Genomic DNA, 25,225 nt, shown 5'->3' with positions numbered 1-25,225 from the left:
TCCCTTGTCCTTCATATCATTTTTTCTGCTCAGTAGAAAATAGCCAGCAAAAGAAAGGTTGGCTTTTATTTTTCAGCACTTCTGCAGTTTCTTCAGAATCATGCTTCTGCGAGACAGTCTGGTACAGCAGTAAGTGTCCTTTATAACAACTCACAGCCCTCAGGATCAGAGTCTATGGTGGGACATGGTGCATGATTACAATTTTAATGTGAGAATGTGAATATGTTGCTAATGGCAATTTGCAAGCAGACGAAATGCAGCCATTCTCCTGCCTAAAGTGTTAAAATCAGCATATCACATTTAAATTACAGTAAAAGCTCAAAAACAGCACTAATTGAAATATTTTCTGAAATGCTGTACTGATTTCTCACCTCCTGGTAGCTGGGTGGCTTTGCAAGCAGGGAACATCCTGATGAAATTGATAAAATCCTGTCAGATTATTCGAGCCAAGTGACCAACACATCGCTCTATTAATGATGGCAATTGGTGTTGCTCCCCTGTTGATTGCACGCAGCAGCCCATACTTCTGTGCGAGCTAACCCAGTCACAGCTAGCGGATATAAGCGGGCCATCAGCTGACACTTTGATTCAGATTCCAATGGAATAAACATTGGGTTTAACCTTTTCTTTCATGGTGCATGTTGCATGCAGCCCATAATAGAATTTGCTGATCAATCAGTAGCGTGACGACCATCCGTGTCATGTGAACGGCAGTTTGTGCTTTGTGTCTTTAGCCAGCCGCTTAGAAGAGATGGACTGACGGCTTTGCAAGAACATAGGAACAAGAAAAAGACTATTTGGCCCATCAATTATTTTGGGGACTCTACCCTTAATCTCTGAAGAAAATCTCCTCCTTTTCTCACCCCTCCTTAGTACCAAGTAAGAAAGACTTTGAAGTTTTACATTTATGTAGCTCCTTTCTGGACCATAAGATGTTCCCACGTGTTTTACACTGCATGAGGTAGTTTTGAAAGCTACTCACTGTTGTTATGTAGGTATAGCTGAGTGAAATGAAAGAGCCTCTAATCACCAGCATCATTCAGATTTAACTGGCTTTAAAAGTGATATTCCACACTATTAAAATTGGAACTTATAATGGAAGATTCATTAAAAAAATGAATTGCTATAATTCAAGGAAGGTATAACTGCCATTTTGCACACATACCAAAATGAACTTTTGTCAGCTCACAACAGGCTCGCATTCGAGGGAACTGGCTACACCCTCATTTTAAATAGGCTATGTTTTTGCCTCTTCTCCAGGTATTAGTGGATCTTCTGCCGAACCCGTGGCCGATGATCAGAGGAACAATTGCAGAGATTTTAGTGGGAACTGAAATGCTATAAGAAGCCTGGAGGTGCCATAGTATTCTCTTGTAACCACCTGATGTCGGCAAGGTTCATACTGTGGGCAGAAACTCACCTAATGTTACAAGGTTCAGTAAGGAACCCAGCGTAAGCAATTTTAGATATTTAAGTGAGGCCAGTATGGGCCAATGGAGTTTTTATGCAAACAGAATCCTCATGCTCCATCATTTGCATTTGACTTGCTGCCAGATAATCAGCCTTAATATTTGCAAACTTAATGAAAAGCATGGCTGTTCACTGGTTACCATGGTTTGAGTGCTGGGTAGATTACTATCACTCAACCTACTGCTGAAGCTCAGATGAGAGACTGCATCAATGAATTAAATGGCACAGTAAAATAACTGGGATCTCATAGGCTGCCAACTGTGGAAAATACGAGCAGAAAAGGGCTCCTATAGCCTAAAGATCTTGCCCTGTTGTGTCACTGGAAACTCTGTCTGCCACTTTCATCTGCTGACAACCTATTTCCAAGCCCAGGTAAATAATCTGGATACTCGCCTGGAGTGGAGAAAGAGCAGTGGCTTTCCTGCTGAGTGTCACAGTTCTGATTTGAATATGGGAGGCTTTTTCTTGGCTCCAAGGAAAGACTGAGGTGATTTGTTTAGGTAAAAGGTCGATTGATTGCCATTGTACTTGAGGCCTTTACTTGTTCCAGAACAGAACCATAATCTGCCCCCTCAAGGACTTGTTGTTGATATTGCCCCTTAAAGGGGCAAATGGCCTTTTCTTGTTCCATGTCCGCTTACACTATAATGTCCAATACACATGGGATGGGCAGCATCACAACACAGCTCAAATGAAACAATGTTCACCACTGGTTGGACGGTTAAACAGCAGATGTCACGTTTAATGAAAATGCCTCTGTATGTACTTTGAGATAGTATATTGTCACTACACTCAGTAGTGTGCTGATATTTGTTGCCTACTTAAATCATCACAACCATTTCAATTTGATTAAGAGTTATACTGTAGCCCAGCTCATGCCAAACTAATTCTAATTCTGATATTGCATAAACATAATTTAATTTCACTGTTATCCGCTGGTTGGGATTGCATTCCCTAGTTCTATCCTTGCTTATCTAATTGTAGCTAAAGTATCACTTGAAATTTCTTCTCCTAATACTCCTGCACCATTAGATCTGTTGGGTCCCAAGGGGCTATCCTTGTCTCCCTCCTATTTCTCACAGACATGCTGCCCCTAACTATATCAGCTGTTAGCATAGTTTTATATGTAGTTTGATGACACTTTGCTCTACATCGTCACAACCTTGCTCAACTCCACTATTGTCTCTTTGTAGGACAAGCAGAAATTTCCATCAATTAAATGTGGGGAAAAGTGAACCATAGTTTTCAGTCCCCATTCCAAACTCATACAAACATCCCCATTCATAGAATTCCTCCAGTGCATAAGAAGGCTCTTCGTCCCATTGAGTTTGCTCTGACCCTCTGAAATAGCACGTTATTTCCACCGTCCTATCCCAATAACCACATCTACTCTGCACATCTTTGGATACTAAGGGGCAATTTATCATGGCCAATCCACCCAACCTGCACATCTTTGGGACTGTGGGACCGTGGGAGGAAGCCGGAGCACCCGGAGGAAACCCACGCAGACATGGGGAAAAAGTGAAAGAAAATTCACACAGTCACCCCAGGCTGGAATTGAACCTGGATCTCTGCCGCTGTAAGGCAGCAGTGCTAATCAATGCACCACTGTGCTGCCCCAATTCATGCCTCATTACCCATAGAATTGACTGTTCCAAAGCACTTCTGGTTGGCCTCCCACATTCTACCCTCCATAAACTTGAGGTCATCCAAAGCTCTGCTGCCTTGCTTGCACCAATTCCCTCTCACCTATCTCTACTATGCTCACTGCTCGTTGATATCTTGATTTTTAAATTCCCATCCTTGTTTTCAAAGCCTTTCATGGCCTTGCCCCTCTTTATCTAACTGATTTCTCAAGTCTCATAGCTCTGGGGATATCCGCGCTCAGCTAATTCTGGCTCCTTGAGCATCGCCAATTTTAATTCCTCTATTATTAATAGCCTTGCCTTCAGCCACCTTGGCCCCAAGTTCTTTAATTCCTTCCCTAAATTTCTCCGACTCTGTACCTCTCTTTCTTTCTTTAATCCACTCCTGAAAACCTACCTCTTTGATTCAAACCTTTGGTCCTCTGCCTTAATATTGCTGTATATGGCTTATTATTTAATTGTGCACGGTAATGACCCTGGGAAACTTGGGGCATTTTATTACTTTAAAGGCATAAATATAATTTGTTGAGAATTATTGTTAAGCAAATCTCATCAATATTTATTGCAGCGTGCAATTAAATATTAATGTAGTTTTGATCCTTAGCTATTCCGATGGAATTTTACACATTTTCTCCACCTTTCCCGTTTAAATTTGCTTTCACATAACCTTGCAAAATATGTTTATGCCAAATGTGATCAAATTACGGCACGGTAGCACAGTGGTTAGAACTGTTGCTTCACAGCATCAGGGTCCCAGGTTCGATTCCCAGCTTGGGTTACTGTCTGTGTGGAGTCTACACATTCTCCCAGTGTCTGCGTGGGTTTCCTCCGGGTGCGCCGGCTTCTTCCCACAAGTCCCAAAAGAGGTGCTGTTAGGTAATTTGGACATTCTGAATTCTCCCTCAGAGTACCCGAACAGGCGCTGGAATGTGGCGACTAGGGGCTTTTCACAGTAACTTCATTGCAGTGTTAATGTAAGCCGACTTGTGACAATAAAGATTATTATTATATTTTTAAAGACAGGCAAGCACAACGATTCCTGTCAGTTCTTTGAAGAGGTTGTTGTGCTGAGAATATAGTTGGTGCATTCCATTATAGCCTCTACATTGATCAATTGTAAAGTGGACCATCAAGTGAAATATTGCAGAAAGTGTGAAAAACAAGTGAATCAGGAAATGGTCAAATGGATTTGGACCTTTAAAAAAATGCTTAGAATAAGTACTAACAAATGCTTATAAGTACTAGCAGCTGGATCTGAGCAGAGACCTCCATCTTTTTCCTTTGCAGGAAGGTTTTGACAAGCTGACACTTGTATACTATTGTAGACCTAAGGTGGAATTTTCTATCCCGGGCACCAAGACCAGTGGCAGAGGCGAAGGTTCGAGTGACTTCCACTGGAGAGCGGGATGGCTGAACACACAAGATCTTGCGCTGTTCGGCTCATTAATAATGCAACCACAAGGAGCATGTCAAAACACTAGGCAGGGTGGGCAGGAAGTGACCTGCTCCACCATCACCTCATATGTTCCAGCACCAGGCAGCATATTTGCACGGCACCCGGACAGCCATTCACACTTCCACTCAGGTCCATGACGACCACATCCCCCTAACCAATCCTGCCTCAGTATCACACCTCCCCTGTACCACAGCTTGTGTGACAAGTAGCTGATAACTCTTAGTAATGGTGTGAGGGGAAAGTGAAAGCAAAGTGTACTGACTTGAAGGTCCAGGAAAAAAATCTCCATTGCCAGGTTCACGCCACTGATGTTCAGTAGTGAAACAGAAAGTTCTCGGTTCCTGCAAGCAGGGTGCTTCATTTGGAAGGAGAACAAGAATCTGCCGAGTTGGCCTTTTGGTGAGCAATCATGAGATGGAAATGGGGTTCCCGATGTAGCAACGAGGGATCCTTGACACAACTCAGGAGAGAAAGTTGGGACAGCAAAATCCCAAACTAATTTCCTGACGTTGGGAAACTGATTTTTGGCCACCCGCTAAATCTTGCTCCCTTAGCCATCACGACTCCTGCTGCTGACGATTCCGGAAAATTTTGCCACGAATTTCAGTTGGCATGCAGTTTTTGTTTTGCCTTGCAGTCAGAATGTTTGGAATCAGAAATTGTTTATTTTCTTCTGTGTATGTTATGTTTTGTGTGAGAAGCTAGCTAATAATTGCCACTTCAGCATTTTTCAAATTGTAATGGTTGTGGATCTCATTCATTCTATGTACGCCTTCTCCCCATATCCCGGTCGTTTTGAAATCAGCAGAGTCTTCCACTTTAACTCTTTTTTTTAACAATTTCGGAATTCTCTATTTTTCTGTTCATCATTCCTCCTACATTCTTCAGCCGGAGTTGCCTGAACCAGTTCCATATTAAACCTACAGATAGATTGCAAGTTGTAATCCAACAGGAATTAGCCACATGTATCAGAACATGAGGAAGGATTTTACATTCTTTCACGTCATTTTCTAAACAAAGATATATTCCATTGAGAAAGACAGAAGTGTATGAAAAGGATGCACCTTCCATGCTAACTAGCTAAGAACGTTAAGAAAGGATTCTGTGCAGTTGGTGATAAGCCGGAAGATTGGGAACATATTAGAAACCGTCAGGGGAAAAATAGAAGAGATAAAGAGGGGAAAATTAGGATAAGATAGTAAATTCGCAAAAAAAATAGAAGTAGTTGGATAAAAGTGTATCAAAAGGAAGTGAGTAGCTAAAGTAAACCTTAATCCCCGAGAGGAATGAGACTGTGGAATTAATAAGGGGAAGCAAAGAGCTGGCAGAGACCTTAACAAGCATTTTGTATTGGTCTTCACTGTAGAGACACAAAGAGCATCCCACTAACATGTAATAAAGGGGCAAAAGAGAGGGAGGAATTTAAGAGAAAACAGTACGAGGAGTACAAGTTGAGCATCCCTTATCTGTAATTGTGAAAACCAAAAAATTCTAAAATCTGCACTTTTTTTCGAGCGCCGACGTGACTTCTCGAGTGAGAAATCCCACAAGGCTCGTGGGTGATGCGCAGTTCCCAATGCACACCACACCTGCACCGTTCCCAATGCGCGCTGCACGTGTGCAGTTCCCAACGTGTGCTGCACGATGCACAGTTCCCAGCATTCCGCACATGCGCAGTTCCCAATGCACGCTGCACGATGCACAATTCCCAGCATCCCGCACGTGCGCAGTTCCTAATGTGCACTGCACAATGCACAGTTCCCAGCATTCCGCACATGCACAGTTCCCAATGCGCGCTGCACAATTCCCAGCATTCTGCACTTGTGCAGTTCCCAATGTGCGCCGCACATGTGCACGATATACCAAATCAAACAAATTCCAAAAATCTGATACATACTCGGCCCCAAGCATTACGGATAAGAGATTTTCAACCTGCAGTAGGTAAATTAATAAGACTAAAGGCTGACAAGTTCCCTGGATCTGATGTCCTGTATCCTTGGATCTTAATAAAGAGGTGGTGCAGAGATAATGGATGCACAGGTTGTAATTTTCCAAAATTCCCCAGATTGTGGAGATGTCCCAGTTGGAGAAATACCTCTATTCAAGAAAGGAGGGAGACAGAAAGCAGGAAATGACAGAAAGCAAGAAACTACATTGGGAGAATGCTGGATTCCTTTATTAAGTATGGGTAGCAGGACATCTAGAGAATCATAATACTTCCAGGCAGAGAGAACATGGCTTCATGAAAAGGAAATTGTTAGCGCTCTTTGAGGATGTAACAAGCAGGGATATACTTCTGATGCTACATAAGGCTCTGGTCAGACCCCATTTGGAGTATTGTGAGCAGTTTTGGGCCCTGTATCTAAGGAAAGACGTGCTGGCCTTGGAAAGGGTCCAGAGGAGTTTCACAAGAATGATCCCTGGAATGAAGAACTGTCATATGAGGAATGTTTGAGGACTCTGGGTCTGTACTCGTTGGAGTTTAGAAGGATGAGGGGGGATCTTGTTGAAACTTACAAGATACTGTGAGACCTGGATAGAGTGGACATGGAGAGGATGTTTCCACTGTAGGAAACCAGAACCAGAAGGGACGATCCTTTCAAACAGAGATGAGGAGGAATTTCTTCAGCCAGAGGGTGGTGAATCTGTGGAACTCTTTGCCACAGAAGGCTGTGGAGGCAAATTCACTGAGTGTCTTTAAGACAGAGATAGATAGGTTCTTGATTAATAAGGGAATTGGGGTTATGTTGCAAAGGCAGGAGAATGGGGATGAGAAAAATATCAGCCATGTGTGGATGGCGGAGCAGACTCGATGGGCCAAGTGGCCTAATTCTGATTCTATGTCTTATGGTCCTTTGGGGTGGAGAAAGGGGCTGTGGATGTGGTGCATTTGAATTTCCAAAAGACATTTGAGAAAGTGCAGAGAAGGTTACTACAAAGATGAGACCTAATGGTTTTGGTATTAATATGGATAATTGGCGAACTAACAGGAATCAGAGATCTGGGATAAAGGGTCATTTTCAGGTTGGAAACTCTAACCAGTGGGGTGGGGTGCAATTGCTGAGGTCTCAACTATTTACAATGTGTAGTATACATTTGGATGAAGGGACCAGGTTTACTGTAGTCAAATTTACTAATGATACAAAGTATGTCGGAAAGCAATTTGTGAGGAGGATACAAAGAGACTGCAAAATGAGAGTGACAGGTTAATTTGGTGAGAACAAAATTGATTGGGGGAGGGGGGCGTATTTTCTGGGGCCTCTAGCCCCAGGCAGGAAATGTGGTCACTCGCTGAATCAGGCATGAGGGCAAAAAGGGGATTCCCGCCGGGTGTGAGTCTCCTGGTCTGTCCTGCCGGCCCCGACGAGGTTCCCAGCCAGAGCGGGAGAGAACCTGCAAACTTTTAATTTAACTTCATTTTAATATCATCATCGGACAGGAAGCCAAATTCACTGGCCTCATGGGGTGCTACCCCCCCCCCCCCCCAAACCCCCCCAACCCCTGCCGTGAATTGGTAAAGTCCTGACAAGCAGGGACCTGTCGCCTTGTGCTCCGAGGTGGGGCAAAGGGGACAGTGCCCTCTCTATTCTTGGAGGTAGTTTAAAGGTTTTAAGGCTATAGAGGATAACACTTCCACCTTTTTCTGATAGATCTTTTAACATGACATGTTGGGAGAGACATCAAAGGCTTCCAATACATCAGATGGAAGATTTTAAACTAAAACTTGACATACAGGAAGACAATTTAATGATTTTCAAAACTACAGAAGGGAGATCTGCCACATACCAACCATCTGGGAAAGACTCCCAACCAGAGCCCCTCCAGACCAGCCCATAACCACCCCCCCCACCCCCCCCCCCACCCCCCCCACCCCCACCCCCACCCCTCCCCCCAACCCTCACCTCCCACAAAGAACTCCTTTAAGCACCCTGGAGGCAGGTGTAGAGAGGGTGCTCAACCCTTTGCCCCCCCCCCCTCTTGGAGTCCAAGTCGCCAGATTGGTCCCAAAGATGGGGGCCTGAAGAGGGGGGGGGGGATTGTAGTGGGAGATTGAAGGGAGTGCTTGAATGGGGAGCCTTGAATCGGGGGCATTTGGCAAGCCTATCATTTGGGGAGGTGGGGGAGTGGCTTGCCAACATTTCAGGACGTGCCTTTCCAGCGATGGAGGGGAACTTGCCAGGGATTGGGGTGGGCTGTAAGATTATTTTGAGAATAGGGTGCAATTCTGAGGAGCGGGGCCTGCCATTGAGTTTAGGCTCCACCCCTCTCAAATCCAGAGAAAAACTCAACCTTCTCAAATAAAGTTTCTAAATGCCATTAAAGGGCACCTGAGTAGTGCCCCTTGTGCCAGCGGGAAACACTTTGGTATTTCCCCTGGCAGGAGCACTTAGACTCAAATTGGGAGAATCACGCCCACATAGAGGAGAATGTGGGAAAATGGCATGTTGTCCACTTTGGGGGAAGAATAGAAAGGCAGAATATCATTTTAATGAAGGTGAGTGGCCTGCTGATTATTACCAGCATTTTCTGTTCTTATTTCAGAATTCCTGCATCTGCAGTATTTTGCTTTTATATCAGTTTAATGGAGAATAGAATTCCGTGGTTCAGAGGAATTTGGATGTCCTTGCACATGAATCACAAAAAATGAGCTTTCAAGTACAGCAATTGATTGGAAAGGCAAATGAAATGTTCACCTTTGATGCAAGGAAGATGGACTGTAGAAGAAGGAGAGTTTTGTTACATCTTTACTGAGCATTAATGAAGTCACACTTAGAGTACTGTGCGCCATTTTGGTCTTCTTACTTAAGCAGGATGTTTTTGCTCTGGAAGCAGTTCAGAGAAGGTTTGGCAGATTCCTGGCATGGTGATTTGTCTTATGAGGAAAGTTTGGATACGTTCGGCCCATACTCATTAGGCTTCAGAGATGTGGGGCTGGGTCTCTGCTGCCTGCCGTTGGTAGTGGAATTCCCGATTCCCGAGGGATAAACATGATGCCCCATCCCCTGCTGACAGCAGCATGGAATTTCACGCCCCACGCCAGCGGGAGAGTGCAAATAAGCCAAACTGACCCATTTGCATCCTGTTAACAGGCTGGGCACTGTATTCTCTATGCCTTTGTGACTCTCTGGTCCTCTGGGTCAGGATTCATGTGGATGTGGATTGGTGCAGGTATATCCCAGTGTGGCCCTGGCATGGTGGACCAAGGGGAGGGATTTCCAAGTTGGGTGCCCCCCACAGTCCATCAAAGAGCCCTCCTCCTGCCCCTCCCACAAGTCCTTTGCATCCATCTCACCCCCACCAGACCCCCTCACTAGACCCCCACCAGAGACCACCATAGCAGAACACCCACCAGAAACCCACATGACAGCCCTCAGAGATTCCCATAACAGAAACCCCCAATCAGAGACCTCCCTATAACAGAGATGCCTCTCCACCAGAGACATCACTCCCGTATTAGAGACCTGCCTGGATTCTAGCGTGCTGTCCAGTTGGAGACAGTGAAAAAATAACTGCTTTAAAACTCACCTGTGCCCTCCACCTGCTGTCTCAGGCAGAGAAAGCAGCACCTGTAAATTCCTAGAAAGTGGAAACCACATCAGCTGGGTTTAAAACCCCTCAGATCTTTGATCTGTAAGGCCTTCAATTAGGAAACTGCTTGTACTGGGCTGTGACTGACAGCTTCCACACAGCCAGATGTCTGGATTGTTTAATTTCATCCCCCTTCCCACCTGAATGGATCTCAAGTAGCCTGCTGTAAAACTAACTGTAATGTTTATAAACATCTTGCTCTGATTGACAGCTCTTCGCCACATCAAAAGCAATAAAGTGCTTTCTGCAGAGAAAAAGACATTCAGTTATAGGGGGGTCCCTAGTGGGGCGCTCTGTTATGGGGGTCTCTGATGGGAGGTCTGTTGGTGGGGTGTCGGTGGGAGGGGGGGGGGGGGCTTCGGGTCACCCTCTTATTGTCGGGGGTGACCCAGTAAATCCTGTGGTGGGTTGGAGGGCAGAATTACGATGCGGGGTGGAGGGGCGCTAGCCTTTGGACCTCACTATTGGGCCGCCTGTTCGGAATGATGGCCTGATAGCAAGATTCGCAAGGGAATCCCTGCAATTCCCGCCATGCATCAATTTGCATAGCAAGGAGCAGTGTATCTTCTCTGGGCGTCAATCCCAGCGCCAGTGCAAATCAGAGGCAATTCATCTCTGACGGGAGAACAAAAGTCTCCCAAATAGGGATGAAAGGACTATTCCTGGTCCTATTTCTCATCTTCTTATGGATATTTCAGAACAAATCACTAAAATCTCAACTTCATCTCAAGGATACTTCCTGATTTCCATTGTCATTTTTTACTGTTTCTTACATTCGACAATCTGTTGTATGAATCTTTCACTACGGTTTCCAGATTTTGAAAAAACATGGGTGGATGCTCCGTAGCCCGACACCGAAATCGGCAACAACGATCGGGCGGAGAATGGCTTCAAACGCCAGAATTGGGCAGGCGCCGGTATTATTCCAGTTCCCGATGCTCTGCCCCCTCCAAATTGGTGTCATCAGGACGTATGCCGCGTGCAGCCGCAACACCGTTGGCGCATCATCAGCTGGCCCACCAGTGATGCTCCGACTCCGATGGGCCGAGTTCCCGACGGTGCAAGGCACGTGTGGTCCCAGAGGTCAGAAACCTGGTGTGCCAACTGCGGACAGTGTCCTGTGCCGCCACACTCAGCCGAGATCCGTGCCGCTGCCTGGGGGGCTTCTGCTATGGCTGTAGAGAGTGGTGGGGGGTGGCCAGGGAATGGGTTGTGGGGTCGCGTACGCGGTCCAACACGGCCGGCGCCGCCGGTGGGGATGTAGGCGTATGTGGCTGCAGCTTGTTAGCACTGCGCATGCGCGACACGGGACCTGCCGATTCTCCAGCCGTTCTCCACGCCATCCCCAGGTGTTCCTTGTGACGTCGGTGCTAGCCCCTCACCAGTACCGGAATTGGTGGGGGATTTGCACCGATTTTCCAGTCGTGGAGCACCATGGATTCTCCATTGGCGCTGGCACTTAGCCTCAGAAATGGAGAATGCAGCCCCATGTCTTTAACCTATTTTACTTTCCTACGATGGGTGAGCTACACACATGGCTGTCCACTCGAGTTCTCTGATAGGGACCTGGACAAACTCCTGGAGAATAGGCCCAAACAGCCCAGAACAACTATTTATTCCATTTGTGTCTGGTTTCTTCCAGTCTGCCATCAAGCACCGAAACACCTCACAGGGTTTCAGGGCTGCAATATTTGCAGCAAATACATTAACAGTCACCCCATGCTTAAATACACTGGCTCGTGTGGTTCTCAAGGGGAATGTTTTGCAGGACGCCCATTGGTGGTTTCTGAGCATTGGCGTCAGAGGAGAGCATGCTGTTACAGCACAGTCAAATAACCCGTCAATGCTCGCTTATTGGCCTCTTGCGAGATTTGTAACGCTCGGACAGTCTCGTGAAATCCAACGGATCTAATGTTAAATCTCGTGAGACATCACGATCTGGGTCGCGGCCTGGGACCCAGATTAACATATTTGATTTAAATATGTCTGCGCCCAATTCTCCCGAGGCCCGGGAACGAATGCCCCTGTGCCTGGGAGACCTCACCATGGCTCCGTTTAGCACTGGCAGCTCACATGTTGGAAGGAAGAGATTTGGCTGCCTTGGTAAGGGCCAGGATGCAGCTTCTGCGGTTAGATAGTGGGAAGAGGATGAACCCTGCATGACAGCAGCTTTCAAATGTTCTGTGGAACTTTCCACATTGCAGAAATTAAAAAATTTACTCCAACAGGGCGGAATTTTACTGTTAGTGCATATGGAAGCAGACAGGCTGCCTGCGATTTATATATTTAAAATCCCAATTAGGAGTCAATTAACAGTTTCATGGCACCTTGCCGGCAACAAATTGAACTCCTGCCACATGAGGAGGCTGCCAGCTAAGTGATGGCAGCCTGGGGGGGGGGGGGGGGGGGGGCAGGGAAAGCGGACCTGCAGCCCTGATGATTTCCCCAAAGGTGTTTCTGCTCCATCACTGAGCCCTTAGATTATTAAAAGAAATATTCATCAATCTTGCGTAGGCCTCAGATCTCCGGTCTGCTTCAGAAGCAACCACTTCTACTGTGGTGTCGCTGTGAGTGGTGTGCTTCCTCCACCCTCTGATTAAGCTGGTAGCTCTTGGCGGTGAGAGGGGTTGGGGGAGGGGGACGGGGCCGGTGTTGGTGGTCTGGCATCCTTAGAAATGGCAGGCCTGAAATCAGCAACTGCCACTCATCAAAGTCAGGCTACTTCCCTCCAAAACACAGCAACCTCCCATTCGGCGCCGGCAATAGGACTCTAGCTGCCTCTGAAAAATATGGGGTGGGATTCTCCGTCACGCTACACCCATTTTCTGGTGTGGTGCGCCCCCGTGGGCAGTGGGATTCTCTGTCCCGGCAGCTGGCCAATTGGGTTTCCCATTGAGGGGACCCACACGCCATCAGGAAATCCTCGGGCTTGAGCGAGTTGCCTGCGAGATGGAGGATCCCGCCGACGGAGAATCCAGCCCCTGGGGTCAGCCGCTGTTAGGTTGTATACAGAGCCTGAGGCTACTCAGGGCAGCACCATCTCTTGTGAGGATTATTAAACTTGCATTTCACTCATTAGCGAGGACCCTAACGTCCATTCAAAGCAGATGTCTCGGGCAGCACGGTAGCAGAAGTGGCTAGCCCTGTGCCTTCACAGTGCCAGGGTCCCAGGTTCAATTCCCCCCTGGGTCACTGTCTTTGCGGAGTCTGCATGTTCTCCCCAGGTCTGCGTGGGTTTCCTCCGGGTGCTCTGGTTTCCTTCCAGAGTCCAAAGATATGCAGGTTAGGTGGATTGCCATGCTAAATTGCCCTTAGCGTCCAAAAAAGTTGGGAGGGCCTATTGGGTTACGGGGATAGGGTGGAAGTGAGGGCTTTAAGTGGGTCGGTGCAGACTCGATGGGCCAAATGGCCTCCTTCGGCACTGTATGTTCTATGTTATACATCTATGTTCTATGTTATGTCTCAAAATTCTCTGTGCTATATTTCAGACAGCCTTCCTTTCTTAGGCATCTTTGTAGTGCTGGACATTGTGACCCAAAATTGTCCTTTCCATAAATGTGTAAAACTGCTGCTGCGAGGAACAATTTCTACCCACGTGTGGACAATTTTATATTTGATGTTTGGAGTACAGCCAGCTCACTATGGAAAGCTAGTTTTCATTCATATTCAACTTGGAGAGCTGTAAAATATATTTTTCACAGCTCTTTTTCATTTTATTTATGGAAAAGTGGATCATTAAGTTTTACAATGCCACCAGCATGAAATTATGTTTTCATTTCCACGCAGGATACATGAATGGTGAGAATGACCTATATAGCTCGCTAACTGCTTCAATGTTCAGATATAAAATCACAGAATCCCATTGAATCCCCACAGCTCAGAAGGAGGCCATTCAGCCCATCGTGTCTGTACCGACTCTCCAAAAGGACACCCTACCCAGGCCCACACCCCCGCCCTATTCCTGCAACCCCACCTAACACTTTGGACACTAAGGGGCAATTCAGCGTGGTCAATCCACCTGACCTGTACACCTTTGAACATGACAGCACCTTGAAGCAGTGAAACGTAATTCATTATTTGCCATATTTTCTATGTTCAATCATGACTACTTCAAGGTGCTGTCATGTTCAAAGATGCTCCACCCGGTAGTGGACCAGCAGCCGTGCCACATAAAGCCCCCCGGCTTTACCTGCCGATATGGAAGCAGAATGGCTGGGTCCGTGGCCACACATGCGCATTGTGGTGGCCTGCGTCAGCCGCGGTGTACAATATGAAGCTGGCTGTGTGCGAATCCCGCCTGCCAACAACTGACCCCCCCCCCCGTATCCACCCTCGCCACCCCTGGACCACCCCCCACCAGTCACCCCAGACCCCGCCTGTCCACAGTCGCCAAGCGAAGTCCCCGAAAAGTGAGAGGATACGCGCCCCACGCCGTTGGGGGCTCAGCCCATCAGGGGCGGAGGATTGGGGGAGGGACTCAGGGGACGTCCTGAGGCTGACCCGACAGCGTGCACAAATGGCGCCCCCTCCCCCCAATTCCGGCGTACAAATTGATTCTCCGGCCGATCGCCGAACGCGGTTTCCTCCTCTGATAGCTCACCTACTTTTACAGTTCGGTATCTGTTTAGCTGTGGCTTGATGTGACTGTCGTAATGATAAACTGACAAGACGTCCCGCTTTCGTTGACAAAGTCCTGAATTTCCCAGCAACTTGTTTCGGTGCACTTTTAATTAATGTCGCCGCAAAGAGAGAAAAACATTCTTCTGATGTGCACCTTCTTCCAAAGCACAGCCTGGAAAATCTGTCCTCCACCCCTCCCCAGCTATGATTGAGATGGTGGGCCCCAAACAATCAGTCCTTTACTCTGAAACAATGCCACCATCCCCAGCCAGAACAAACTGCTTTCCAGCATCTACATTATCAATCCATTCAAAATCTTCAATGTTTCAATGTTTATCACCTCCCATTCTTCTAAACTCCAGAGCATTTAGGCCCAGTTTACGCTCATCACATTACAACTCTCTCATCTCAGACACCAATCTGATGAACCTTCGCTGTACTTCCTCCAATGAAAGTACAGAGACCAAAATTGTACACATTCCGGGTGTGGTCTCACCAAAGCTCTTGGTACCCGAAATGGGAATCGTTCCAATCCCAAGAACAGAGGCCCCGCCCTCATCCACCTTGATTACACATATGGCTTTGGAATGTTAAGACAAAACAAAAATATTCTGCTTATTCCAGGATTTGTAAAACTGGGGTCCACCAATTCAACCATAACTCGGGAGGGGTGGAGGGGAGATTTTCAGGGCTGTGTTAGGAAGAAGCTGCACATCAGAAGTATGTTTTTCTCTCTTTGTGGCAACGTTACTGGGAAACGGGACTTCATAACTTTGTCATCAACAGCAGGATGTCCTGTCAGTTTATCATTATGACAGTCATGCTGAAGCCACAGTGAAACACATTCCTAAGTGTAAAAGCAGGTGAGTTATCAAGTCTGGCAAAGCCTGGCTGACTTTTGTACTGCTTCAGGATGGAAAGGCCTCTGCACAGAGGGTAAATATGTCTTGGGGCAATCGTGAAAAACAGCCGTTGTTCCATCCTTTACTTGTGATACACCCAATTCAATATTAAACCAATTGCCTTCAATGGAACTGAATATCTGACAGATAACAGGCAGCTGAAGTAATACCGCCTGTTGTGCCATACTATCCAAGATAGGTTTCTACCTCATTCGCTCACTCCCCAAGATGAACAACTTCCAAAGCTCATTTGTCATCTCTGAGCTTGATGTTATCAGCACTACAGTTCTCACTGGACAACTTTGGAATAATTTCCTAATTTTGGGTTTTTTTCCCCCATGTTGCTTTTAGGAAAATAAAATTAGTTGTAGGGATTCACATTTGCATTGGTAAGCATCAGAAATAAGGGGCTGGATTCTCCGTTTTGGAGACTAAGTCCCCACGCCGTCGTGAAAATGGTGGTGTTTTACAGCAGGAAACCATGCATAAAATGGCCACCGATTCCCCGTTTTGCTGGGGGCCAGCAGGGAGGCAGCATAGAGCTTGCAGCTCTAGCTGCCGATACTACCCTCAGCACTTCCGGTTCATGGAGGCACCCACACTCTGGATTCTTGTAAAACACAATGAGAGGTTTATTAGGGGTGTTGCTCACACAGTCAAGATGGTGATCTGCTCAAAGCCCCCACAAACATTTTGCTGATGTTACCTCACATCATGTGACGCAGAACCAGCAGGAATGTATTCCTAGATACATAACAATAACTTTAACCTGGGTTGACAATATAAAATGAACAATATTGTACTGGCCGCCAATAGGGCATCCAGCCTGTTCCTTGACGGAAGACAGAAGGGCCAGAAGCTGCTGAGATTTAGCTCTGCCCGGGTCTTTCAGACTGACACCCGTGCAAAGTTACCCTTCCTCAATCGGAAGTGTTTGGCCGGTGGTATTTTCCTGCAAGGCCACACCAATGAGCTGAACTTCATTCCAGTCGGGTGGTTGGCAATGTGCAACGTTTTCCCAATGTGGTTGGGACGGGTGATTCGGGGTGTCAGGGCTACCCTCACTCACTAGGTCCACAGATGAGGAGTGGCCACTTGCACATGGTGCTGGAGCGTTGTTAACATGTGGGGAGGACCCAGCCCCAGCACCAGTCATTGAACTACTGAACGCTCTGACGAAGGCTAGTGTGCCTGCACAGGCTCACGGAGGGAACAGTTATGTTTCGTCCCACATCGACATTTTTATTGTCTGTTACTCTGTAAGTGCGTCATTCTGAAATAACTGACCAGCTCCCTTGTAAAATCATTTATCATCATCATTCAGGTTCCTTCAGGAGACAAAAATATCCAGGAGTAAAAAGTTCTTTATTATTCTGTTTCAATAGGTAAATTACAATCAGCAATAAAAATATCAGTATTTAAAATCTCTTCATGGTACATTTGTTGTCCTGATAAAATACAGGTTAGACACTGCCAATCTTATTCACCTTGCGTGGGATTCCAGACGAATGTATTAATATCTAATGAGTGTTGAACATGGACAAAAACAATAAACAGCAATTGTTCACATCACAGCACAGACCTATGCCTTGGCTATGCAGCATCTGCTTAGGTCATTTCCTACAGAAAGGAGCCTTATCAACAGGAACTTTCAAACTAGGTATTGCTGGCCAAAAATGAAGTGTCCCTGATATTTTCTGAACACAAAGTTCATGCACCTTAATACTAAACAAACAGCTCTACCCAGTTCTTCTACATTTCATTGGCATCATCACCCCTCTGCACACCTAAGGTATGCTACATGAATTCAGCAATGTTATAATCCCAGTTTGCGTTGTAACCCGATGAGAAGATCCCAGAATGGAACCCTGGTTCAAAAGAACTTTTACTTTTTTTATAAAACATTGAGGAACCGAGTTTCACGACCGCTAATTAGTGTTAACAAAAATAAAAGCAAATTTATTAAACATGTAAATATTGGATTATACAACACTCCTTTACTCCCCCCTTAGCTTCACAATTATACACAAATTTTAAGATTAGTATGGATTACAAAGTACACCTTAAGATACAATGGTCTCATTAACACACAAAGTCCCTTCTAAGTATACAAGATGCTTGTGGTCAGACACACTCCTCTCTGAACCCAAGTGAATGTCTGTGGATTACTCCTCTCTGAACCCAAGTGAATGTCTGTGGATTTCTCCTCAAAATCCCCCAATCATTTTTATACCGTGAGCTACCTTTTCTCACTAAACTCGTCTGTACTCGTCTGCCATGTGGAACCTTGTCATATGCCTTACTAAAGTCCATATTAACTACATCCACATCGATTTTCTTTGTCACCTCTTCAAGAAAACTCAGTCAAGTTGGTGGGACATCATAGAATTTATTTATTTTTATTTTTTAAAAAACAGTGCAGAAGGAGGCCATTCGGCCCATCGAGTCTGCCCCGGCTCCTGGAAAGAGCACCCTTCCCAAGGTCAACACCTTCACCCTATCCACATAACCCAGTAACCCCACCCAACACTAAGGGCAATTTTGGACACTAAGGGCAATTTATCATGGCCAATCCACCTAACCTGCACATCTTTGAACTGTGGGAGGAAACCGGAGCACCCGGAGGAAACCCACGCACACACGGGGAGGATGTGCAGACTCCGCACAGACAGTGACCCAAGCCGGAATCGAACATGGGACCTTGGAGCTGTGAAGCGATTGTGCTATCCACAATGCTACCGTGCTGCCCTCGTGATGACCTTCCCCATCCAAAACCATGCTGTCTGTCATTAACTAGTACACCTTTCTCCAAATGTGCATATATCCTGTCCCTCAGTATCTTTTACAAAAGCTTCCCCACCACTGATGTCAGGCTCACCGGCCTATCATTTGCTGGATTATCCCTGCTTCCTTCCTTAAACAAGGAAATAACATTGACTATTCTCCAGTCCTCTGGAACCTCACATGTGGTTAAAGAGGATGTGAAGTTATCTGTTAATACCCCAGCTATTTCTCCCCTTGCCTCCCTCAGTAACCTGGGATAGATCCCATCCGGCCCCGGGGACTTGTCTACCTTTATGCAATTTAAGATACTCAACACTTCCTCCTTTGATATATTGGCATTCTCAAGATTGTTCACACACCTATCTCTGACCTCAACATCTGTCATGTCCTTCTCCCTGGTGAATACTGATACAAAGTACTCATTCAGGATTTCACCCACTTCTTGTGGTTCCACGCATAACTTCCCTCTATTGTCCTTGAGTGGGCCTACTCGTTCTCTTGCTACCCTCTTGCTCCTAATATGTGCATAAAAAGCCTTGGGATTATCCTTGACCATGTTTGCTAAAGACATTTCATGGCCCCTTTTAGCCCTCCTAATTCTACATTTACGTCCCTTCCTACTTTCACTGTACTCCTCAAGGGTTTCTTCAGTTTTTAGATGTCAAGGCCTATCATATGCTTCCTTAATCCTTTTGACTAAATTTACAATTTCCCTAGTCATCCACTGTTCCCTAATCCTGCCATTTCTAGCCTTCATTTTTTGCGGGGACGTGCCTGTCCTGCACTTCGATCAACTGACCTTTCGTAGTCATAGAATTTACAGTGCTGAAGGAGGCCATTCGGCCCATCGAGTCTTCACCAGCCCTTGAAAAGAGCCCTCTACCCAAGCCCCACACCTCCACCCTGTCCCCGTAATCCAGTAACCCCACCTAACCTTTTTGGACACTAAGGACAATTTAGCATAGCCAATCCACGTAACCTGCACATCTTCGGACCGTGGGAGGAAACCGAAGCACCCGGAGGAAATTAAGGCAGACACAGGGAGAACATGCAGACTCCACACGGACAGTGACCCACTGGGAATTGAACCTGGGACCCTGGAGCTGTGAAGCAGCTGTGCTATCGTGCCGCCCAATCACCTCAATTACCCTCAGTGATAGGCATCGGCGCAGCAAACAACAAAATATACACAGAACGGGAACTGACAGAATAAGCAAAATAATGCTGAGGTTATTCATAATGCATTTTGCTGGTTGATATTTAAACCAGAGAGACCAGAGGGAAGATTTGTGTAGGAAATAGAGATCAGTGGGGCTATAGGATCCCCTCTGAAACCTGGAGCCAATGCAAGTTATTGGGGTGAGTAGTGTGAGTTTTACTCTGCATCCAATTACTATGCAGCTCACCAGTGTTAAGCAGTGATAAACTTCCAGTTACTTTCTAGGATTCCAAGCTTATCTGGAACGAAGGAAGAATCTTAAACTGCAGGCAGGGGATTAGTGCGTTAGGGCACATCAGTGAATTGGACTGGCTGGTCATTCATTGACGGTTGTAATGTACTGCAGACCTTTCGTTACTGAGTCTACCACACTATTCCTGACTTGGGTCTTTCCGAAGATGACACAGGGCACCCAAGCTTATGTGCTGTGCATCAGCAATAAAATCCCTCATCTGATGAACACAAAAAAGTGGCAACTTGATGGCAAATATCTCTCTTTAATGGAGCTGATTGCAGGTCAGGATAATGCTGGTATTTGACAGGAAGCTGTTTTCCCATTAAAACATGTTATTTGTGTGTGTGTGTGTATTTAACAGATGGAAAAAGTGAACACACCCGAATCAATCCACTCAGAACCAGATGTGTGACCTTGCCTCCACCTCTCAGCTGTTGTCCATGTTTCGAATGATAGCTCTCCCAGATGCTTTCCTGAGTGTAGGTGTGATTTCATCAGACTGAAACTAAGTTCCACACCCTGCCAGGCCACCCTCAACCAAACACACAGTGGTGCCTGTTCCAAATTTCCATCTCACTCTCATAAATGTGTTGCCTGTTTTCGATCCCAACAGCGTCGCCAATACTGTTGCTAATATTAATGATTATGTTGGTGAACCACAAGCCTTCCCTTATATCGATTAAATGACCACACAACCAGTTAGTTAGTTAGTTCAAATTCGACATGAAAACACAATATCTACTACGAGTTAAACTACACCTATCAGCTACAATAACCTATACTTAACTTCAGGGCGACCGGCACTGCGCGAATGGATAAGGCCTTTATCTGGATTTCACTTGGCTGGTTCGAAGAAAGTGGCTCTGTCTCTGCTGGCCTCATCCATCAGGTAGTGATCGTTGGTCTTGAACTTGGCTGGCTGTTCCTGCTACAGTTGGGCTGGCACAGGCCGGATCCAAAAGAGACAGAACACATGGCTGTGCTCTCTTTTACCCTCCTGGGATTTCGCGCACTATGGAGCAGTCCTTAACCTTGGACCCAATAGTTCGACAGGGCTCTGATCACTGTCTTCGATTTTGGCCAATAAAGGAGCTGGGTGGATCCTTAGCAGCCATTGACCTTGGCAGTTGGGCTTTCTGAGTAAAGGGAGTGGCGCCGATCTGTCTGTGGCTGTACCGGTTGCTTGATTGGACTTCTATTGTCCTGTGAAAATGGGCCATTAAAATGCAAACGAGCGGGGGGGTTTTGATCAGGTCTGGTTACCTGTGTAACCATAGGCTCTGTATCTGGCTGAGTCCTGGGTTGGCCATAATTCCCATGGTCCTTTGCAGGTGGCCATCTTAGATGGCTACAAATGAAAAACAGACTTTATTACTTATTCGAGTTCTTCCGCGCAAAAGTCCAGTTCGTAGAATATATTTTCCTTTGTTTAACTGATGTAAGAGAATTTTTCAACTCCATGCTCCAGCTATAATATGCCCGGCATTGTTGTGACATCAGCCTTTTGCACTCATGTATACTAACCGTGGGCATGCAGAACAGAAAGTTAACCTGTTCCACAGCACTAACCTCCCTTACTCAATAAGCACAAGCAAGTGGCATCTTGATGCCAGAGCTCCCTGTTTACTGGGATTGACTGTAGATTTGGACAGCATTTAGTCAGCAGTTTCCTCCTTTGTTCTGATGAATTGCTCCTTCACTAAAATCTGTCAAGTTTAATTTCAATCTCACCTCTTGTGTGAAAAAAGAATGGTGCAGATCGCTGCGATTGTAGAACTGCCGGTGTTTGGACTACATTTTTAGTGCAGTCCATTGTGTGCCTGACCTTTGCAGAACAAATCATTGCAGAGCTTGCCTGCTGCAGAATTTGCCTAATTTCCATTCCTGATTTCAATGAACAAATGAAGAAAAACTCACCCAGCTTAATTTGTTTTCACAGGGAGAAAGAATAAATGAGGAAATGGATGAAGTTTTTTTGCTTTGAGGGATGGGTTGTGTAGATACAAGCTAGTTACTTCACTTGGGGATGTATAGTCATTAATTTTTACACAAGATTTGATGGGAAAAGGATTTATTTTTCCGATAGGGTATGTCGAAGAGATTCCGAGTTAGAACAGTTAATGTTGTGTTGATTAATATCTATACCGAAAAGACTTAAATAGTTAGTTATCTGTGAGGAATGAAGTCGAGTGTTATCAGGATAAGAGCATGTAAAGTTTAACTGTGATAATTCCGAAACTATATTACCTTTCAGGATTAAGCTAAGATTTAGGCTGGTGTGGTGGTGTTTTCCTTGATTTCTCTTTGGAAGTTAATGAAATTATTGCCTTGCCTCAGAGATTAAAGACATTAGATATTGGGCTGGATTTTTGTGGAATTGGAACAATAAATCTGTGGACCTTTAAAAATAGCGGACAGGACCCAGATGTGAAAGCCATTCCTTCATTTCTGATAAATCCAATTTTTTTCTGGTGGGGGAAGGAGGCTGGATCTGATTCACATGGTGGAAAACTTGATCTCAGCAAGACCATTTGTACTTGTGCTGAGTTGGGTCTACCCAAAGCTGACATGGGGCACCCAAGACCCATTTCAGGTATTCGAATGACCTTAACCCACAGTGTGTCATAAATTGATAGACTGGATATAAATACTCTTGAAAAATGGACAGGGTCTAGTTAAGTGTCAGTATTTAAAAATACTCTGGGCTGGATTCTTCGTTTTCGGGACACTGTCCCACCGCTGTCATGAAAACTGTGGTCTTTACGCCAGGAAAACTGGCATCAAAAGGCCACAGATTCACAGCGTTGCAGGGGACTAGCAGGAAGCTGTCATGGAGCTCGCAGCTCCAGCTGCCGATACGGCCCCCTACACTTCCGGGTCAGAGGCTGCCCATGCGCACGGCCCCAGCCTCCAGTGACCGCGCCATGCTCCACGGCGGACTCAGCCCACGGACCTGGACCACGGAAATAGTGCCCCTGATCGGCCCTTCACCTGCCCTGGACCGCCTGCACAAACAAATCCCAGTCCCGAATGAGGACTCACCCTGCCCTCCGATCGGTCGGCCCCCCGACTGTGGTGGCCCCGGACCGAGTCCGCAGCCGCCTCGCAAGTTTCCCAAACAGCAGGACGACATTAGAAATATGCTCGGGAATTAGACCAGTCGCAGATGGAGAATAGACGAAGATTGCGCCGCTTTTCGGGGGTTGGACAATCGCGGAACCGGTGCCGGTCCCAATTTCATGCGGGAAAACAGATTCTCCACCCTGTCGCCGAACGCGATTTTGGCGTCAGGGTGCGGAGAATCTAACCCCCTGTTCTTTAAACATAAAAAAGCAGGCTGAAGCGGTCAGTAAGTGTCATACTGTTTTGATTGACAGGCAATCTGGTGTAAGTTGGAAAACAAAATAGCATCTGTTCATATAGTTTCAAAGTATTTATTTGTGGACATATCCTCAAGGACTATTTTTATTTCATTATGAACATTTGTCCAGGTTTCAAAAACTATAATTATCTCACTTGAGTGTTTTGAGTTCACAGTTTGATTGACAGCTCAAGAAGGCGATTAAAGGATATGAATTAAAAGATATACTTGATGTGGAGTCTGAATAGAAGTGGAGAAATTAACCACTTGAAGAAATGTAAAAGCTTTGAATGGGTTTCATGAATTGAAGTTTTTATCAATATCAATTGTGCATGTGTGAGAGGTATATTAAATTGTTAAAAAAAATATTTTTTTGATCTTCATATGGTTCCTGAGGCCTTCCCGTGGTGACTACCAGGTGAGTGGCTCATTTACACTATATATATGATACAGTATAGATATGTCTCTGATGAGTACGGAATTGTCCATCTTTTCTCCGAAGTATCCAGTGCATGAAAGCTGATGTCACTGATATTTCATGATCAACATCACTCAGTAGCAGAACTATTCTATTAACCAATTATACTGCACTGATGACTGGGAGCTGCGAAATCTGGGATGGCTTGCTTGATAAAGACTTTTGATAAGGTCCCCCATGGGAGACTGATAGTGAAGGTAAGAGTCCATGGGATGCAAGGAAATTTGGCAAATTGGACCCAGAATTGACTGAGTGGCAGGAAGTAGAGGGTGAGGATTTTGGGCTGTATTTCTGACTGGAAGCCCATATCTATGGGGTCCCACGGGATCAGTGCTGGGGCCCTTGCTGCTTAGGGGCTGTTTAGCTCACTGGGCTAAATTGCTGGTTTTTAAAGCAGACCAAGCAGGCCAGCAGCACGGTTCGATTCCTGTAACAGACTCCCCAAACAGGCGCCGGAATGTGGCGACTAGGGGCTTTTCACAGTAACTTCATTTGAAGCCTACTCGTGACAATAAGCGATTTTCATTTCATTTTTTCATTGTAGTTCACATAAATGATTTAGACATGAATCTAGGAGGGTCAGTCAGTAAATTTGCGGATTATACAAAAATTGGTGAGGTGGTAAATAGTGAGGAGGATAGCTTAAGAGTACAGGAGGATCGCTTCTTGGTCTTTTGGCTAAGATGAGGTCAGGTGTAATTCCTGGATCTGTTATGTCTCTCTTGTGGGGGCCATGAATTGGATTCAATTTGAGTTGGATTTTGGAGCAGGTGAGGAGCTGGATTAGGGGTTTGCCCCTGTCCACACTCTTAAGCTCTGGCTTTGTAACTCTGATAAGCAATAATAAAAAAATAAATAAATAAAAGAGTACAGAAGAGATAAACTGGCTGGTCAGATGGGCTGATTAATGGGAAGTGGAATTCAATTTGGATAAGTGTGAGATGATGCACTTGGGCAGGACAAACAAGGCAAGGGAATACATGATAAATGGGAGGACCCTGGGAAGCACCAGGATCAGAGGGATCTTGGTGTGCATAAACACCAATCCCATAAGGTCGCAGAGCAGGTGGATACAATGGTCAAGAAGGCAAATGGTATAATTGCCTTTATTAGCCGAGACATAGAGTTTAAGAGCAAGGAGATTATGATAGAACATATAAAACGTTGATTGGGCTGCAGCTAGAGTAATGTGTGCAGTTCTGGAATCCACATTATAAGAGGAATGTGATAGCATTGAAAAGGCTGTAGAGGAGATTTACCAGGATATAGCCTGGACTCGAGAGCTTTATTTATGAAGAGAGGTAGGATAGACTGGAAATATTTTCCTTGGAGCAGAGGAGACTGAGAAGGGACATTGATCTGCGGGCGGGCCTGTGCCGTGGGGGCACACGTTCCCTCCACGCCGGCCTCTGTAAGGCTCTGCGATGGCCGGCGCGGAGAAGAAACCCCCTGCGCATGCACAGGA

At 45.8% G+C, this 25,225-nt stretch overlaps 1 protein-coding gene across 6 annotated transcripts in view; it reads right to left on the bottom strand.

Moving 5' to 3' along the window:
* The window catches only part of jcada (junctional cadherin 5 associated a), a 415,634-nt gene that overhangs the window by 292,522 nt on the left and 97,887 nt on the right, over nucleotides 1-25,225 (bottom strand). The window contains exon 1 of one of the 6 annotated variants that reach the window (XM_038798242.1): nucleotides 372-514. The exons of the other annotated variants lie outside the window; for them this stretch is intronic. The gene's annotated coding sequence lies outside the window, so the exon portion shown is untranslated. Of the gene's footprint in view, nucleotides 1-371; nucleotides 515-25,225 lie in introns of those variants that run through there. 6 annotated transcript variants of the gene reach the window in all.

The sequence above is a fragment of the Scyliorhinus canicula genome, chromosome 5, assembly GCF_902713615.1.
Source record: "Scyliorhinus canicula chromosome 5, sScyCan1.1, whole genome shotgun sequence".
In the NCBI taxonomy this organism is placed as follows: Eukaryota; Metazoa; Chordata; class Chondrichthyes; order Carcharhiniformes; family Scyliorhinidae; genus Scyliorhinus; species Scyliorhinus canicula.
The sequence above is the reverse complement of the archived record's forward strand: the minus strand, read 5'-3'. Positions and strand labels throughout refer to the sequence as shown.